The 20349-nt window shown below is 31.2% G+C and overlaps 1 protein-coding gene and 1 pseudogene across 1 annotated transcript in view; one reads left to right on the top strand and one right to left on the bottom strand.

Moving 5' to 3' along the window:
* Window positions 1-20349, top strand: part of MICAL-like (protein) — a 602730-nt gene that overhangs the window by 198733 nt on the left and 383648 nt on the right. The window lies entirely within an intron of this gene.
* Window positions 12189-19433, bottom strand: LOC149373249 (uncharacterized; annotated as a pseudogene).

The raw sequence follows: 20349 nt of genomic DNA, 5'->3' as shown, positions 1-20349 counted from the left end.
GTGCTCAATGATTAACCAGGCTTAAAATTATACTCATCGCATTCGGTAAAAAATGCAATCAGTCACACACACTCGCTCACACACACACACACTTAACTCACACTGCCAATGTTAAACATGAGCTTATACTGACAAGATCAAGAAATTATTAAAATGCAGGGCTACATGTTGTAGTTAATTCTGATAATGCTTATGCAGTAGCAACTTGTAAAAAATCGTAATATTAAAGCTTAAACGGATTATACTCTACGAGGTAATGTCAAATACACATAAAATTCGTCTATGGAATTATCTGCAAAGTATAAGCTTATTCGCTGTGTGCAACTGTATTGGCGCTATCGGATGGTGAAACGGTGCGTAATTTCAGGACTTAAGAGGATCCAGTACATTTTAAATAGTAAACATCATAAGTTTACAGATTTATTACGACAGCAAACGTGAAAGTAACAATATTTCAACAATTTTAAGTATCTTAGTTGCATGTCATGTACAATGTAAGAGCAAAAAGTTACACTGACATTCGAATTATTGAAATAAAAACGCCACCTAAGCACGCAACATAACTTCAAATTGTAGTATTGAAGCAGAACAAACTCATCTCGACCGTAAAGTTATGCGGGTATGACGTAAATGACAGTAAATGACATCTCCACCTGCCTTATTTTATTAGTTACCATTCGTATGATTGAAGATTACATTAAATGTTTTTTAATTAAAAAAGTTGTGAGCCATGAGCTTATCATGTAAATAATTATATTTACTTTTGGTGGTTCAAAGTATTGAAAAACTTAATGACACGCAATCAACAATAGTATGACTCCTCAAGAGTTTAGAAATTTTGCACAATTCTCTCACCATAGGCTCTGCGATCGCTGTTTTTTACCTCCTCCAGAGGCTTGCACAGAACGAATATCTATGAGTTTTTGAACTTGGATATTGTGTCAATATCTCTCCTCCATTAAATAAATACATCTCTCTAAACAAAATACCATAAATCATCATTGTTTGCTCCAAGCAAAACGAGTCATTAAAAAATGATCTACTAGATAGGTAACTAGAATTTAAATTACATAAAAATTTCGAGCTAATACATCAGCTTACTGCTTAATATTACACGATCGTATCGTTCAGTACAATCCTATGAATGAGGATGTAAAAAAACTTAAGAGGAAAGTGGGGGAATAGGCCAAAAACGACCGATACAAAGCTTTGATAACATCGTTTGTCTTGTGATCGTCATGGAGAAAATTCAGAGCAGTTGGAGCAGAGAAAAAAAATCATAAGCGACAACAAGAAGAATGAAATGAATTTAAGAGGAGATATGCTGAGGAATGAACAAAAAAAGAATCTAAAAAAAAATTTTAAAACGTTAAATATCAAAAACTTTCAACTAAAGACGATAGTGATTGAAGAGAGGAATCTTGGTTGAGAAATTTTACGAAAAAGTAGTTCACCAATAAAGGAACCACTTCTGAATATAAAAGTTACAAAAAAACTGATAAAATAATTGTACAGCTAATGTAAAAAAAAAAAGAAAAAAAAAAATAGAGTATGTGGTACATATGCAAGGCTTTAAAAAGCCCAGCAATGATCATAAGATAAAAGAAGTTATTCTTTCTCTAAATAGTAATGATAGTAAAGCACAAATATTTATTTTCAAGCCACCTTTCACCTGGCGTAAATTACCACCCAAGTATAAACATAAAAATTTACATCTTGAACTTTACCATCATAGAGTAAGCTACGATTAAGGTAATATACAGTACACAGAAATGGTAAATATTATGTGTGAATACCTCGAGGACGCTACTAAGATTTTTGTAACAGAAGAGTTAAAATGAAAAGGCTTGAAAAGTTCAGTTTTCGAATCACTGACATGTGGGAATATCCATTATTTGAACTTCCAAAATCGGTAATTGTTTGTAAACATCATAATGGATCTTACAAGTCTATGTGTGCCTTTATAATGTTAGATGAATGAAAGTTTTTTACTACAATATTGAATGGAAAGATGTAGCATAAGTAGTAGAAGCAACGTCGCTCTTCAAATAGAGAAGACACGGAAAATATTAATTTTTAAACTAAATATTCACAATTTACTCATATTTATCCAAACGCATGATTTATTTTATCAGCAGTATTTTTGACTTACATAATTCTAAAAGATACTTTATACAAAAAAATTTTCAGTGGTTTTATTGCAAGAAAACGCTGTTGAACGTTAGATAATTATGTGAAGTACACGATTTGTCTCAAATATGTTAACCCATCTACCGTCACGTGGGTGAACACTCTTTTTCTGTATTTCTAACAAACAGGAAAAATCATTTGGAAAAATAAAAAGTCATTTTGTACCCTACATAAAGCCCACTTATTTAAACAATTGTTTTACTAAGAGCACATCCTTCAAGCCATCAAAGCAAGACCGTGATTCATATTACGCAGTGTATGAATACCTTAGACGTCAAAAGCAACATTCTAGTAAATAAGTGATCATAACTTGAACGACAAAGTGATTTGTAGAATGTATGATAAATATGGTTTATTCTATTTTCTGCTCTCTTTTTTAGCTTCTAAAAAAATTTTGATACTTAACTTAAATTTTGAAAAATTGTTTTATTATGTTGCCCAAAGCCAGCCTCTTATACCAGGCTAGTGAAAAACTCGTCATGATTCGTATAAAGCAACATATAATTTTCTGAAATAATCCAGACTTGAATACGAAACAAAGCATGTGCTATCTACTCGTCAATGCAAGCAGTGCATGCAGGGAGAGAGAGAAAAAGAAATATTTTCACGATTTCTTTAATTTTTCTGGAAAAAAAAAAATATCACTTACTCGGTATGCGCTACACGTGGTCTTCCCCTCCACAATTAAGCCAGAACCAGCCTAGCCTAGCTAGTCATCTATCTATGTAATTAGCTCTTGATCCCGATTAAAGCCAGTGCCAATAGTCTCTGAATAGCAACCCTAACGCAGGTAGTGCACTCGTCGTACACTTCGTATACATTCGCACACTAGATTAAACACACACAGATACAGCACGCCCACCTCTTGCACTTAGAGGTTTCTAATATGGCCATTAACTCTCCGATCTATCCCGTCTCCTCGTACCATGATACTTACTTAAAGTTTTCTTCCTCACTAACGCTTGCCCTCACTCTTTGTCTTCTTCTACTCTATGCCTGACTGACTCTACTACTCTCTTCTGAAATCTAGACTCTACTTGTCCCCGTTCTATCCTACTTTCACTTTTTTGACCCAAATCTCTTGGTCTTGACTACTTTGTTTTGTACAAATATATACTCGTTTGTGCTAGTTCTGTGTGTGACAATTTGCTAATCCCCTGGGATCGCTCCAGTTAGTTCTGCCCTAAAGATCCGTAGGTTCACCAGCCATTTTGGCTAAAATAGTTCCAGTTTGCAGTACCCTAGAGATCCACTTATTACTCGAGTAACACAAGAGAGTAACCACTAGTTAACGGGAAAGCTGAAAGTCTGCAATAGCCTTTACATTACCCATCCTGCCAGGGTAGTATATAATATACAAAGAAAAAGGTAGAAATTATAAGTTGAATAGAGAAGGGTAGGGCATGAGTGACACCATAACTTTCTTAGGCAATTTGAGTAGCAGTATTTAAACAAATAAATATTTAAAAAAAAATTCTTATTTGGCTTAGCGTCAAACTGAGACCATACGAAAACTTACAAATTCCTAACTTGTTTTATTTATTTTTTTTAGGCTGTTGAAAAAAGTCATTACAGGTGCCACTACATACCTCACCGTAGGGCACAGAAAGGCTCAGGGTAGGGCATCAGTAGCCTGGAGTTCATGAGGTAAATATACAAGGCGTTCTGATTTTGAGCCCAGTAAATTATACCACGAGATAAAGCTCATTAAAAGCTCTCAAAAAGCTTTTTTCAAAATTTGGATACGATGGATAATTGAAGAGATATTGTTGATTTAATAATCGATCAATTCCTCCAATCATAGAGCACTTAGCCTCAGGAGGCGGGGCCTAAGCATTGTAGAGGGGCGACTACGTATAGCTAAACTCTTTTGCGGAGAAGGTGGTAATAGACATGCGAGGAGACAAGGTTACCGACTGCAGAGATTTGATCAGTTACCGTACCAGCGCAAAATTCAAACAGCAAGGCCGAAGTATTTTAATCAGAGATCTGATTTTTGAGAAATGATTACGCATGTCCACTATGATTATACAGTGCAAATTTTTTTCTCAGTAAATTTCACAGAAAAACAATTCAATTCAAATTTTTTTGAACATGCATCGCCTGATAAAAAATGCCAGAATGTAAGAGGGTCTCATGCGTTGAGCTCGAATACTCAGTAAAACTCTTGATCTTTTAACATTGAACTACTTGGAGATAAAATTTCAATTTTTTGTATACTGTAAAAGAAGCTTCTTTTATAAATTTACTTGGTCAAATTTTTTTATTTCATGAAACTTTTTAGTCTGATTTACAAAAATGAAGAAAACAAAAAATAATAAATGAAATTACGATTAAGCAAGACATGTGCGTTTATGAAGCACACCTCTTTAACGTGTGATATTTTACTGAAAAAGGATTAGTATTTAATCCATACGAAGCTTTATCGTCTGAGAAATAACAGCTACATCTTGAAACTAGAGAAAATCTTACGCTTTCAGCGCGAATCAGAAAGCTTTTTTTTCCATCTACGTGTCAACAGGTCTTGAACCTCTTGGTCCCTGGAGTACCACATGACCGTTTAAAAAAAAAGCAAGAAAATTCCGCGCATCGAGCTAGTTCATTTATCAAAAATCGTCTAAATCTAGAGCCTTGATTATCTAATTTTAAAACATAACTATTCTCATGCCCTCCAATGTCATAAGCACTAAAAGTTTAAGTAGGCTGAAAGATCCAACATGGTGAGAGTAATTGACTAGCAGAAGCCCCAATTTTTATTTTTGTGTCCTTTTTTTTTTTTTCATCTATGGGAAAAAATTAACAAAATTTTGACACTACGTTAAAATGAATAAAAAGTGTAAAAAAAGAAAAAGCCCATTTCACGCTATTAGTTGGTCAAATTTTATGCATTTTGTCAAACTTTATGGCCTTAAAAAAGGATTAGTATTCAACCCATACAAAGCTCTATTGTCTAAAAAATTACAAGTAAATTTAGAAACGCAAGAAAATCTCACGCGTTAAGTGCGATTGCTCAGCACGAATGATTATATTTGTTTTTTAATTTGCGTGTCGATAGGTCTTGAACCTCTTAGTCACTGGAGTACCACACGACGAATAAATAAATAAAAGCTCAAAAATACCATGCATGGAGCTTGTTTATTTATCGCAAAGCTCTTACGTTAATCGCATTATCATCTAAGATGACAACATAATTATTCTTAATCTCTCCAACGTCCTCAGCATGAAAAGTTGAAGTATGTGGTGTGCTCCAGCATGGTAAGCGTGTTTAATAAGCAGAAGCCCCAATTTTTATTTTTGTTTACTTTTTTTTCAATCTATAAAGCAACATCTACTAAATTTCAAAACTACTTCGAGATAAAAATATAATTTTTATAAAGAAAAGCACATCTCATGCATTAACTTGGTTTAATTTATTTATTTTCTCAAACTTTATAGTGTTATTTACTTTAATTTAAAAAAAATTAATAAATAAAAACACGATTAAACACGTCAAGTGCGTTTATGCGGCACACCTGTCTAACGTGTAAGATTTTACTAAAAAAGGATCAGTATTTTTCCTATACAAAGCTTTATCGTCTGAGAAATAACAGCTACATCTAGAAACTAGAGAAAATTTCATGCTTTCAGTGCTATGGCTCAGAACAAATGATTATGCTTGTTGTTTCGTCTACGTGTCGATAGGTTTTGAACCTCTTGGTCACTGGAGTACCACATGACGAATAAATGAAAAAAAAAGCTTAAAAATACCGTGCATCGAGCTTGTTTATTTATTGCAAAGCTCTTACGTTAATCGCATTATTATCTAAAACGACAACATAATAATTCCTAATCCCTCCAACGTTATCAGCATTAAAAAATAAAGTAGGCGGTAAGGTTCAGCATGGTAAGCGTGTTTGATAAGCAGAAGCCCCAATTTTTTGGCTATTAGGCGAGAGGCCATTCCTCTCTCTCGCACCTCATTAAATGCCTGGACTATTCTGTGTCTGCAATCCTCAGCGTCTACAGATTCAGTTTTGTACACTGATTCCTTTACGCAGCCCCACAGAAAATAGTCCAGCGGGTTCAGGTCGGGGAAACGGGCTGGCCACGCTATTGGACCTCCTCTACCTATCCACCTCTTGGGTAAGGTGTCGTTAAGGTACCTCGTGACATTACGTGTAAACTGGGCTGAGGCTCCATCATGCTGGTAGATGAGTCTCAGTCGTGTCGCAAGTGGGACGTTCTCTAAAAGTCCAGGCAACTAATTTTGTAAAAAATCGAGATACGCTGCACCGTTCAGCGAAGGAGGCAATAATACGGGACCAATTTACAAATTAAGTGAATCGGAGAGTCAATATTAAAACATAAATTAATCCTTATCAGATTTCTTATTTCTTAAAAAAAATAATTAAGTAAAACAGTTTTAATGGTATTTTTTATTTGTTAATATAACAACACCACGAAATCATGAAAAATAAGCTTTAAAATATTTTAAGTTGCAATTAAAAAAACACCAATCCGCAGAAGTAAAATTTTTTTTACACTCCACAAACAAATTTTTGACGGAAAACACTGCAAAAAAAATATTTAAGTACTTACGACGATATTTCCAATGATTCCACCCCAATCACTTATGCTCCATCGATACTGGAAATTCGTCGCCCGCGTGAGGTGAGGATTTTTATAAGCCCAGAAATGATAGTTATATTGATTGAGCATGCTATTCCTAGTGAATGTACACTTATTAGTCCACAAGATCGTATTAACAAAATGAGCATCAGCACGTGCTTGGGCCAAAAAACCGCCACAAAAATTTACACGGCTCTGGTGATCACAACGCAGCAACTCTTGCACGTGCTAATAGTGGTACGGGTGCTTCCCGGTATCCGCTATAACAGCGTGGACTCTGCTAGGGGTAACATTCAGCTGGTGTCCGACAGCACGAACTGATGTTCGAGGGTCTTTTTCAAACATGTCCTTAATCAACTCTTCTATTTCTGGCACGAAACCTCATGTCGGCGACAGCATCCCCGCGAAATGGTAAAACGTTGCCCGTTTCCATACAATTACGGTGACAAGCACCAATCGTTTTTGGATTCGGATGATGACGACGGAGAGGACAATGAGCACGGTATTGGCAAGCAGCTCCTTCAAGATTTCCTCCGAGAACGGACACAACAGACCAAGGCAACCTTCTTGCGCGAAATCATAAATAAGAGGACGATCGATTCTTCACGAAATACTATGTCCTAATGAGCCTAGCGGATTCTTAAGAAAGTTATTTTTTGTAAGCAAGTCAGTCTGACCTGCACGAACATGAACGCCCACTTAAAGGCAAATGAGAACACAGGCACTTCGTGTAGCGAATAAAAAAAATTGACATCCGACGGATTCAACCATAAGATATAAAAATCTAGAGTTTTTCATCTTCCCAATGTAGCTAAGCCATGGTTTTCATTCGATTCCACAAAATACAAGCATAACTAACTTCTTGATAACGTATATTGATGTAATAATGAATTAAAAACCTGCTCTTTCATATATAATGAAAGATCTTTTTTTTTTAAAGTAAAAAATAAGAAAAATGGAGGTTTTTGCTGATCAAACACGCTTACCATTCTAAACCCCACCACATACTTCAACTTTTTATGCTGAGGACATTGGAGAGATTAAGAATAATTATGTTGTCATCAAAGATAATAATGCGATTAACGTAAGAGCCTTGCGATAAAAAAACAAGCTCGATGCACGATATTTAAAAGCTTTTTTTCATTTACTCGTCATGTGGTACTCCAGTGACCAAGAGGTTTCAGACCTATCGACACGCAGATTCAAAAACGAGCATGATCATTCGCGCTGAGCAATCGCGCTCAACGCATGAGATTTTCTTGCGTTTCTTAATGAATTTGTAACTTTTTAGACAATAAGGCTTTATATGGATTATATAATAATCCTTTTTTAGACGATAAAGTTTGACAAAATGCATAAAATTTGACCAGCTAATAGCGTGAAATGGGCTTCTTCTTTTTTTACACTTTTTTTTTATCTTAAAGAAGTGTCAAAATTTTGTAAATTTTTTTCCATAGATAAAAAAAAAAAAGGTAACAAAAATAAAAATTGGCGCTTCTGCTAGTCAATTACTCTCACCATGTTGGACCTTTTCGCCTACTTGAACTTTTAGTGCTTATGACGTTGGAGGGCATAAAAATAGTTATGTTTTAAAATTAGATAATCAAAGCTCTAGATTAAGACGATTTTTAATAAATGAACTAGCTCGATGCGCGGAATTTTCTTGCTTTTTTTTTAAACAGTCATGTGGTACTCTAGGGACCAAGAGGTTTAAGACCTGTTGACACGTAGATGGAAAAAAAAGCTTTCTGATTCGCGCTGAGCCATCGCGCTGAAAGCGTGAGATTTTCTCTAGTTTCTAGATGTAGCTGTCATTTCTCAGACGATAAAGCTTCGTATGGATTAAATACTGATCCTTTTTTAGTAAAATCTTACACGTTAGAGAGGTGTGCCCTATAAACGCACATGTCTTGCTTAATCGTAATTTCATTTATTATTTTTTAATTTTTTTTATTTTCGTAAATCAGACTAAAAAAATTCATGAAATAAAAAAATTTGACCAAGTAAATGCATGAAAAAAACTTCTTCTACAGTATAGAAAAAATTAAAATTTTATCTCCAAGTAGTTCAACGTTAAAAGATTAAGAGTTTTACTGAGTATTCGAGCTCAACGCATGAGACCTTCTCACATTCTGGTTTTTTTTATCAGGCAATGTATGTTTAAAAAAATTTGAATTGAATTGTTTCTCTGTGAAATTTACTGAGAAAAAAATATGCACTGAATAAGCGTAGTGAACGTGCGTGATCATTTCTTAAAAATTGGATCTCCGGTTAAAATACTTCGGCCTTGCTATTTGAATTTTGCGCTGGTACGGTAACTAATCAAATCTCTGCAGTCTGTAATTTTGTCTCCTGGCATACCTATTACCACCTCCTCCATAAAAGAGTTTAGATATGCGTAGTCACCCCTCTACAATGCTTAGGCCCCGCCTCCTGAGGCTAAGTGCTCTGTTATTGGAGGAATTAAATGATTATTAAATCATTAATATCTCGGTTATTATCCATCGAATCCAAATTTTGTATGAAGCTTTTCGAGAGCTTTTGATGAGTCTTATCTCGAAGTATAGTTTTCCGGGCTCAAAATCAGATTTCCCAGCTTTTGATGAGCTTTATCTCGTTGTATAGTTTTCCGGGCTCAAAATCAGAATGCCCTGTATGTGCACTGTATCAATACTTATAAAGTTTTTGATGCTTTTGTATTTTTCAATGAGCAATCAGATTCCTTCTGGAAATAATAAAATGCTCATGTTAAAATACGTACATATGTTAAAAAATTAAAAATAGTTAAGAGTTCTATTACAAACAAGCAATTTTTAATTTTTTCTGAAGCCTTATAGCATATTTAATAAGTAATAGTAAAAATCGTACAAGTATATCTTAATTCATGTTACATTTTTATCACAAGTTTTTATCACTTTTTACTTGCTTAAACATATTCACATTAAACTTTGATTGCTTGGACTTGAGTTCAAAGTATAAGTATATTTATTAAAAAAACTTTCTTTATGAAAAAACTAAAAAGATTAAAGACAGCAAAAAAAATTTTGTAAGTAAATTGTAATTTTCGTTTTTAAACAAAATGATGAAATGCGAGAAAAATTTTTTGCACGTATATTTTATAACTTTCTAAGACCGAAAACCATATTATTTGTATACATCCTATTTGTACAATTACTATATTATTCAATACAATATCCTTCACGAGTAATGTTAGATATAACCGTGTTATTCCAGTGGTTGATGATATTCAATTAAATTACTACTAGTTACAAAAGAAAAACTTGAATTTTTTTGTTGATTTCATTACTTCCCAAGACCAAGAACTGTATTATTAGTATACGGAATGTATATATGCAAAAAAAATTTTTCGCATTTCATCATTTCATTTAAAAACGAAAAATACTATGTACGTAAAAAATGTTTTGCTTTCTTTAATCTGTTCAGTTATTCATGAAGAAATTTTTTTTATTAAAAAATAAATTATTTTGTTATATTCTGAAGTACTCAAATTTGATTTATCTTCAAATTTGTCTATTAATTTTGGATTTTACTGCTTAATAATGCCAAAGATGCTATTAAAAATATCTGTATTGCAATTAAAAAAACTGAATTCATTCTCGATTTATGTGGTTTATAATGTTTTAAACAAATATTATAATAAATTATTTTTTATCTCAGAAATAAATTTTTATGATTGTATTATATTCAATTAAATTACTACTAATTACAAAAGAAAAACTTGAATTTTTTTGTTGATTTCATTATTTCCTAAGACCAAAAACCGTATTATAAGTATACAGAATGTATACAAATAATATGGTTTTCGGTCTTAAAAAGTTATAAAATATACGTGCAAAAAATATTTCTCGCATTTCATCATTTTGTTTAAAAACGAAAATTACAATTTAGTTAAAAAATTTTTTTTGCTGTCTTTAATTTTTTTAGTTTTTTCGTGAAGAAAGTTTTTTTAATAAAAAATAAATTATGTGATAGTTATTTTGTTATGTACTGAAATATTTTAATTTGATTTATCTTCAAATTTGTCTATTAATTTTGGATTTTACTGCTTTCTCATGCCTAAGATGATATTAAAAATTTTTTTATTTGAATTGAAAAAACAGAATTCGTTTTTGCCTTATGGGTGTTATAATTTTTTTAAATTAATATTATAATTAATTATGTTTTATATTTGCAATTAATTTCTTATAACTGATTATAAATACCTTCAGAGACAATAATCTCAAACTTGCATAACTTTATACTTTTTTTTTAAGGTAGTTTTTTTTATAGATTTCATAAGTTTTCTGATAAAAATTTATTTCTTAGAATTTCTCAGAGGATTTGTTGAATAATTGAAATTAATGATTTTTCTAAAAATTAATTAATATATTTCATTAAGAATATCTTCAGGGACAATAACCTTAAACTTGCAGAACCTTATACCTATTTTTAAAGGTTTTTTTTTTATAGATTTCATAATTTTTCTGATATAAAATTCTTTTCTTACGATTTCTTAAGGGATTTGTTCTAAGATCAAAATGTTAAGATCTTTAGCACATTTTGGCCAAGGTCTTTTCTGAACTTTTTTATTATCCACTTTTATCCATTGGTTTCCTTGACGGAGCATATTAGTATAATGCCCGCTAGAAGTTGTTGTGCCATGATGAAATATACCACTAATAGCCTTATACATTCTTTTCCCTATTTTTATTTTTGATTGTGGTATTTCATTAATCTTAAGACCAACTATTTTATCAATAGCTTTATTGGGTTGAACATTGACATTATTGACTTCATGGGTACCATATTCGGTCACAGAAAATAGTTCTAATTGTACTTAAATTACACTATTGCTCACAGTTATATCAGTCTTTTCTATTATTTTCCGTTTACAGCCATTACCGCAATCAATTGTAGAAGTCATCCAATCTTCTATATTGTCATCTATATTTTTTTGTAGTGTATAAGATTTTGTTGTTGATTCAAGTAATTGTAACCTGACAATATAATCAGGCTGTTCCGTAGTTATTCGCCTATCACAGTCTTGGCAACGAATTACATGATTGTGTTGATATTTAAGAGCATTTTGTCATATAAGTGATTTACTGCAAAGGTACGTTATGAATTCTGCTGCATCTTGTTGTTTTGTTAACGTGAACTCTTTATCAGCGAATTCTCTCAAAAACATAATATCTACGGGAATTTTTGAAATATACTGTTAAAATAGCGTATTAATCACGTCTCTTTTATGATGTTGTAATAAAATTCTTCTTATTGTCGTAGAGTGAAACGAACTTTGGACAACCGAATTAGCATAATAAGAAACATTATCAGAATTTGGTAGTCCTCTAATATTCCTACAAGTATCTAAAATATAGTTCAATTTGTTGTCATTTGTATCCATCATGTTGAGGAATAGCCCATTTCTTATCTTGCACTCTCAATTTTTTGTTGGTTTTTCTATCTGGTGGTACATCTAAGTTTTTAAGATCTTCTCTGTATTCTGTTCTTAATTTATTATATTCGAGAATAGCTGGGATACTAGCAGTACAGCATGATGGATCGAAATTAATAAAGTGTACGCCATTTAAAGATGTTACACGTGAACATGCAACATATGTTTGACCATCGCTAAATACATTGTTACCAGCTTTAATTATAGCATTCTGTAAGCTTAAACCTTGGCTTTTATGAATAATTCTACCATAGCTATTACAAATTGGAAACTGTTCTCGTACAAAAGAAATTTTATCCATGATATTGAATTTATATTCTAACTGAGGTATTTCATACTGTCTTCCAGATTGCAATAAAATACGTATGCTTGTAATCTGTTCAGATTTATCTTCAAAAACTGATATAACTGATCTAATAGTTCCGTTAACTAGTCCTACAGAAACATCTATATTTCTTATTATCATGATTCTGGAACCGACTTTAATAGTAATCACTCGATCAACACCACACATATTGTCTTCATCTTTATTTAACATTTTTAAGACTTTTTTCTGCAAATTTTTTGCACACTTAAATAAATCGTTAGCAATAAGATTTATTTCTTCCTGATCGAGCGTTAGCATCATTGCTTTATTTAAAATATCACACATCTTTCTTGTAGGTAATAAGCAAACAGTATCAATTGGTAACTTACTTAAATATTCGCACAATTTTTTAACATTATTTGTGAAATTGTTATCTATTAAATTCAGTTTTCTTGTTTGTAATATATTTACATCAGAATCAGTAATAAACCCTTACCGAATACGTGACAATATTTCTGAGTAAATTTTATCGGTTTTTTGTCTCATATTTATTGTCAATTCATCGTAGTCGAATAACTTTCATAAATTGAAAGTGCACATTGATTTAATGTACTTATTGCCTTGTTTTTTATTCATTTCAATAAAAACAAAATCTTGACGAACGGGAGGAAGTTGAAGAAGATCGCCAAAAAGGAGTACGTTTATTTTACCAAACCATCCATCGTCGCAATCAGATGTGTCAAATATCTCCGTTAAGCGTAAATGAATGTACATAAAAGTAACATTAGAAACCATTGATATTTTATCTATGATTATCAAATCAACATTTTGCAACGTTTGCCTTATCTGTTTTAATGCTGCCCCTGACAATTCTTTGAATTCTGCTGTACCACCATGCTCTACAGGAAGCTGTAATAGTCTATGAATTGTTAGTCCTTTAATATTGTATGAAGCAATTCCAGTAGGTGCTGTAACGGCTGTGTCTTTACCTCTTGATATTTTATTCCATGAAACCAAGTTTTCAATAACAAAACTTTTTCCTGTACCTCCCGGTCCAGATACAAACAGTCTCAAAGTATTGTTATTGTTTTTTAAAGCTGAGATTATTTTATTAAAAACTCTTGATTGGTCATCGTTAAATTTTGAAATAGAATCTTGTAAATCTTGTTCGTTAACGATAGCTTTTTCAGCAACTGCTTTGAAATCTTTCATGCCATTTTCTAGTTCAATTGGCACGCAACCATCTTGAACATGAGTAGAATTCTGTAGTGTATCAGTTTTACTTTGTTCTAATTCGTTTTAAATTAGCTTATTCATATTATCCATAGCTTCTTGTATGGCTGCAATTTTGTCGTGATACTTCATAGCTTCGACTAAATTTACTTGCTTACTTCTAAATGCATCTGTATATGGATCTTCCAAACCTTTTAATTTATCCAAGTCTCTCCAAGGTTGAAATAGTAATAATAATGAAAAATAATAATATTCTGGTTGGCTATCTGCACAAAACTGATAATGATTTATTAAATAAGGCTTTTTCCTTTTTTTGCAGTATAAACTGTTGGACATTTCGTAATATTTAACTTTATAAACTGGTTTTTTCTTAACAATCTCAAACCATCTTGCAAAATCGTACAGGCATAATCCTTTTAATTCTTCTGGTCTACTAGGATAGTAATTATCTACAAATGATTCATAAAATATGTCTGTGCAGTCTTCTGGATGATCTTTAATATCTTTGTATGGTTTCAATTTTCGACCTCGTACAATACCAACATTTAACCATTTAATGATTGTATCAGAATCTGTTGCATGCAGAGGGTGTCCTAATAATCTATCGGCAGCTTCAATCGCTCCACACTCTCTATGACTTATGGCACGCACGGCAAACGCCCACAAACGGCTATATAATGTCTTATTCGCAGAAATATCTGGTATGTCTAAATTGCCTTTTTCTCCTTTCGTTCTATATTTGCATACATATTTTAATAAAAGATTAGAAGACTCGCCAATATATTGAGCATCGTTATTTCCTTCCCAAATTAACAGAAGAGCGGGCATATAATCATTGATGTTTTGTTCGTCTTTTGTACGGGGCAAGTCGTAAAATTTACTTTTGTTTTTTAACTTATTACGGTTTGCTATGGCCAGTGATACCTCTCTTAAAATTAATCTTTCTGTGATGGGACGAGAAAAACCAAAGCGACAAGCACTTTTAAATCCAGTTTTATTTTTTGTTTTGCGCATACAGTAGTTATTATGCTTATGTTGTTGATAAGCTAAAACGCGACGATGAAGTTCTGGTGATATTTGTTTATCTGGAACATGACATGTAATATGTTGTAATAGAAATTCTTGTATTTCTTCGTTAGAATCTTTACCGTAAATTGGAGTGTCTGCTATACAAAATAAACAATGATAATGAGGTAAGCCTCTACATTGATACTCTCGAACCCAGTAATAATGTAAAACTTTTCCTATTGGATTTGACGAGGACAAAATATATTTTAATGTGGCTTTAAATTCATTGTAAAAAAATCTTGCTGTTGATACTGGATCAACAGCTATTAATTGACTGATGGAACGTTTATCCGTCCATCCATTCACTTCTTTTATATACTCCCCTAATTCAGACCACATCCATTCTCCAGGACTGAGTGTAACAAAGAATGTAGCTGGGCCATATTCACGTACCATACAGTTTAAGTCATTTCGAACCTTTTTCCAATACGATTCAGTACCAGGTAAGCGAGAAAAAATTGTATCCAAGTTCGCATCGAGCTGATTGTCATTTAATCTAAGAAGAAAATCTTTAACTGAGTATTTGTAAAGCGGATTGACAACATTAAGCATTTGAAATATTCCAGCATTTATTTGCCGCATTGTGTTATTATGCAGTAAGTAGAAAAGATATTGATTATTTAGCTGAAATTGAGAGTGTTTTGATGTCAATCGATTTTTAATAAAATCACATTCTCTTAAGCTGGTATTTCTATTTTCATTTTGACCTCCTTCCCCATAAGGATACAAATCAGAAAAACATTTAATATCCAAATCTTTACTGTGATTATCTAAAACAAAAGCATGAACTTGTAACATTTGATACAACGTAGTGTCTGACTCATTCTTTTTTTTGTCGTGTAAAGGATAAATAGTGTAGTGATCATAAAATGAGTCAGTCTGAGATTTTTGAGTTAACAACGGTTGATGCTGCATCAAATCTTCTTTCAAGTTAACATCTTTAATGTGAGTTTCGCTGACAGCTTTTTCAAATTCAATTTCATATTCGAGTTGATTTTTTAAGTTATCAAACAGTTTTTCTGGTCCAAATGGAAGGTCAATTTTTTCATAAATAGGATTATTTTGTTTCAACCACGCCAGAGCCCGCAATACCTTTTGTATATCGACATAATCTTCTCAAATCATTTTACTCTTAGACGGATTACCTCTTACTAATATATACAATTCGTGATTTGCATTTAGAACATCAGTGTCAGGACAAATTTTTTTTAATGTTTCCTCTAATGGTAGAGGTAAATGAAATGTTCTTCGATTTTAACATAATGAGGTAAGTTCTTGTTCATAACACTATCCGTTTTTTGAATAGTTTGAAAAGCCTTTGCTCGTTGTATTAAAATTTTTTCATACATATTAAGATTTTTTATTTCTTCTGGAACTTCTTTCACGCACAGCTTATTCAATACGCAATTAGGAGGCATAAGATTTTTTTTTAATTTAGTTAAACAAGATCTGCAAATAAAACTTTCAATACAAGAAGTTGAATCTTGCAAATCTTTTACTTTTTGTAAAAGATTATCACACTCTATACCTAGTGATTCGAAAGCCACATTTCTTTCAGTTTTTTTATCAAATGATTCAAAGTCTCTGGCACAAAACAGCCTTTCACACGAAATACAAGGGATGAAAGGTGGATCTGTAACAATTTTCGTGTACTCTTTTATACCCATTAGGAATTTTTCTTTTAATACTGTTTCATTTAAAGAAACTTGATTATAATATTTATTACTTTTTAACTGTACACCCTGTACTTTCGCTTGTTCTGCAATATCCTTTAAATAGTGAACGTCCACATTGTTTAAAGCACTATCTATTCTGGTAATAAGTGAATAAAAACGTTTTAATTCATATAATAATCTTTTTATTGTCCGTAATTTAGGATAATGTAAAGATAAAACTTGTAGTTTTAAGAATTTCGAAGTGCATAACAGTGGTTGAGCGTAACAAATATTTGGATGACCGAGTTTATTATCATTGCATGACATAGCTGAACATAGATCTATTCGCGCAAGCATCTTGTGTGCAGTTATAAAAGTATTTTCAAGAATTTCTGTAAATAACGATTGAAGGCACTGTAAAACATCAACATAAACAGTTTTACAATAATTATCGCATACCCAAGTTTTAACATTTTTTCTCTTTTCTTTTGTAACAGGTAATAGATTTATAATTTGTCCTTTTTGATTTACGATTAGTTTATCTATGCTGTTATTATTGTTATTATTGTTATTATTGTTATTATTTTTATTATTATTATTAGTATCGTCATGACAATCATGGAATAAGCCATATCTGAAATTATACGCAGCTTCTGAATAGTATGGTTCTGAGGAAGAAGTATGTTTTGGTAAGCCGCATAAGGCTGTTAGTGCGCATTCTATATTGTCTTCTATTATAATATTACCTAATCTACATAATGACACTTCAACAGTCTTTTTTAAATTATTTAAAGTTTTTTTAGCCTTAAAAGAATAATTTTCTTTCATGTTAACAGAGGCTGAAAATAAATATTCGGCTTCAAGTCTGGACTCTGTGTTATTACTATTTAGTTTAGCCATAATATTTTTTACGTATTTTTCTTTACATTTAAATAATACATTAGTACTACTTTTAATCTCAATAATGTTGTATTTTCTTAAATTTTATTTGCTAATTTAAATTTATTCTTTTTAATGTTTTTTTCTAAATTATGATAGAAATTATTAAAATATTGTTTTTTTTTTTTCTCTGTAATGCTGTGATAGTCCTTCATTTTTTATAATATGATTTTTTATCTTTAGTTATGTCTTCTTTATTTAATTTTTTATATTTCTTTATTTTTATTAAAAGTTTATCTTTGTTTTTTTTATAGTAGTTTTTATTTTTAACACTTTTTTTGTCAACATAAGAACTACTAGATAAAACATCAGTTCTTTTATTTGCATTAAATTTATTACTTTCAGAGGAATATTTTAAATTCAATTTAGTCTGATTCTGTTGTTGCACATTTATAATCGACTCATTATAAAATAAAGTTGAAATATCTTCTTTAGTATGATTTTGATGTACTTCTGAAGATATTTGTGTTAGATTACTATTTTTTGTGGTTGCCAACGTTGTAATCGAATATAAATCTTTTCCACTGTCATTTTGATGCTGCTTATCTAATGATTTAGATGTAGTATTTGCATAAGTATCAACAATTATTGAGTGATTATTTTTGGTTAAATTATAATTGGAATTATTATTGAAGTCATGACATTTTTTAATTCGTTTTGCTTTCCGATTTTGTAAAATTTTTTCTTTGTTTTTTTGATAATAATTATTATCTCTTTTTTTTCTGGCACTGGTCAGAGTATTTTGACAATTTTCCTTATTGCTTTCTTCAAGAGCTTTAGATGTTTTACTATTGGATGACTGAAATATAGTCATAGTCTGCGTTGGATGTTGTAAAAAAAATTGTAAACATCTATCAGAAAATATATAAAAACATGAAAAATGCTCAATCGATTGGTTTTGAAACATTATCAACAAATGTTTACGCATTTTGGTTTGATCGCATGTCATAGTTTCCGGCTTATAACCAAAAAGAAGTGTCACAAAAAAGGCTACATCATAAACGCCACAATCGACGGCATTATTTTGAGACTGAACTCTGTGAAAAACAATAGGAACTTTTCTTTCGTTAAAACAGTAAGGATGTAACTTTTTTAACATTTTAAGAAAATTATTGTCAATTAAATTATTATTTAATGAATCATACACGTGTAAGCTTTTAGAATCATAATATGTACAGATAAAGTGACCTATTGGTGAACCGCGTTGGAATAAAATTTGGATATGTTTATTTTTTTCTTCTACGAAGGAAATTCTATAGTCTTGTTCTACATATACGGTATCACAAGGCTTATACATAGAAATTTGTTGAACCATTGTATGAAAATAATGAATATGATTATCATTAAGACATTGGTTGTTTATAATCGCATTTTTATCGTACAAAGGTCGGGGTGTAATGTTTAAAGGAATTGAGCTAACAGTACAAGGAAAATGTTCAATAGACTTATTAACAAGCATTTTTAATAAATAAGGGCGCATCATATTAACATTGTACCTAATTACATTTGGGTTTAAATTAAATAGTAACGATACTGCAAAAGCTATTGAAAAAAAACCACAAAGAATATAATCCGGTTGTTGTTGAACATTAACAAAAATTACACGTTTATTCTTTCAAAAATAATAAGGATGAAGAATTTTTAAAGCTATTTCAAGATTTTTATGAAGGCTGTTATTGTTTAGAGAATCAAAAATATAAATGAATTCAGTGTCATAAAATGAAGTTACATAGTGACCAACAGGGTCAGGATCATCAGTATCTGAAACTAAGTATATAATTTGAATATGTTTTTCATATCTCGGAACTTCATGTACGGAATTTAAGCCCAAATACAAGTTTAATATTTTAAAGAGCTTATAATTTGAGTAATTAGTCATTAACTGAAAAAAATAATCGATGTCTGCATCATCTAAGTAATCATTCATAACCCGATTTTTACCGTAATCATCAAAATTTCGTAAATGGTTAATATTCATATTGACTATTGAATATATCAAAATATTTAGGTTACGTAATCAATTTAGTTAAAGTTTTTTGGACGTATAATTTGGCTTTTGGCTACTAGACTCTTGGCTGTTTGGCTGTTTAGCTTTTGGCTGTTTGGTTTTGTAATTTTTGGTCTTTTGGTTTGTGTCTTTCGGCTGTTTGGCTTTAGGCTGTTTGGCTTTGTGGTTGTTTGGCTGTTTAGCTTTGTGGTTGTTTGGCTTTTGGCTGTTTAGCTTTTAGTTTTAGGCTTTGTGATTGTTTGGCTTTCGGCTGTTTGACTTTAGGCTTTGTGGTTGCTTGGATTTTGGTTTTAGGCTTTGAGGTTGTTTGGATTTTGGCTGTTTGCCTTAATATTAAATTATATTAAAATTATAACCATCATAAATTTGTTAGTGGTAATAGTAAAAACAAAGACAATAAAGTATTTTTTTTACAAATGTATTTGTATTAAAGAATCAACATCAAGAAGTAGTATTGCAATATCAAAGTTTATATTATAAATTAATGTTCCATGCCATAGAAATATTCAATAAAGCATATTGTAAATCTTGATCACGTTAACAGTAACCTGAAAAAGAAAGAATCATGAGTTAATCAACTTTTGTTTTTGATACATATTTTATAAATTAAATAAAATTTGTCAAGTGGGCCACCTAAGAATCGGTAGTCAGAATATATAAAATATCTATATATATTTTGATAGTACTTTATATAGTAAAATGCACATTTTTTTCTTCTTAAATTATTATTTTTTAAGGAGTAAATAATAATAAGAACTTTTTTTATAACATTTTACAAAAAAAAAATTTTTCTTGATGGAAAAATTTGAATGAACTTGAATGGTTCTATAAATCTTTAATAATTCCAGTATGCACATCGATAAATAGTAGTTTTTCAGATAATATA

Source organism: Copidosoma floridanum, unplaced genomic scaffold (assembly GCF_036245765.1).
Source record: "Copidosoma floridanum isolate Cflo_tuat_1 unplaced genomic scaffold, Cflo_Japanese_pri ptg000034l, whole genome shotgun sequence".
In the NCBI taxonomy this organism is placed as follows: Eukaryota; Metazoa; Arthropoda; class Insecta; order Hymenoptera; family Encyrtidae; genus Copidosoma; species Copidosoma floridanum.
Note: the sequence above shows the minus strand (reverse complement) of the source record. Positions and strands in the feature narration are given on the sequence as shown.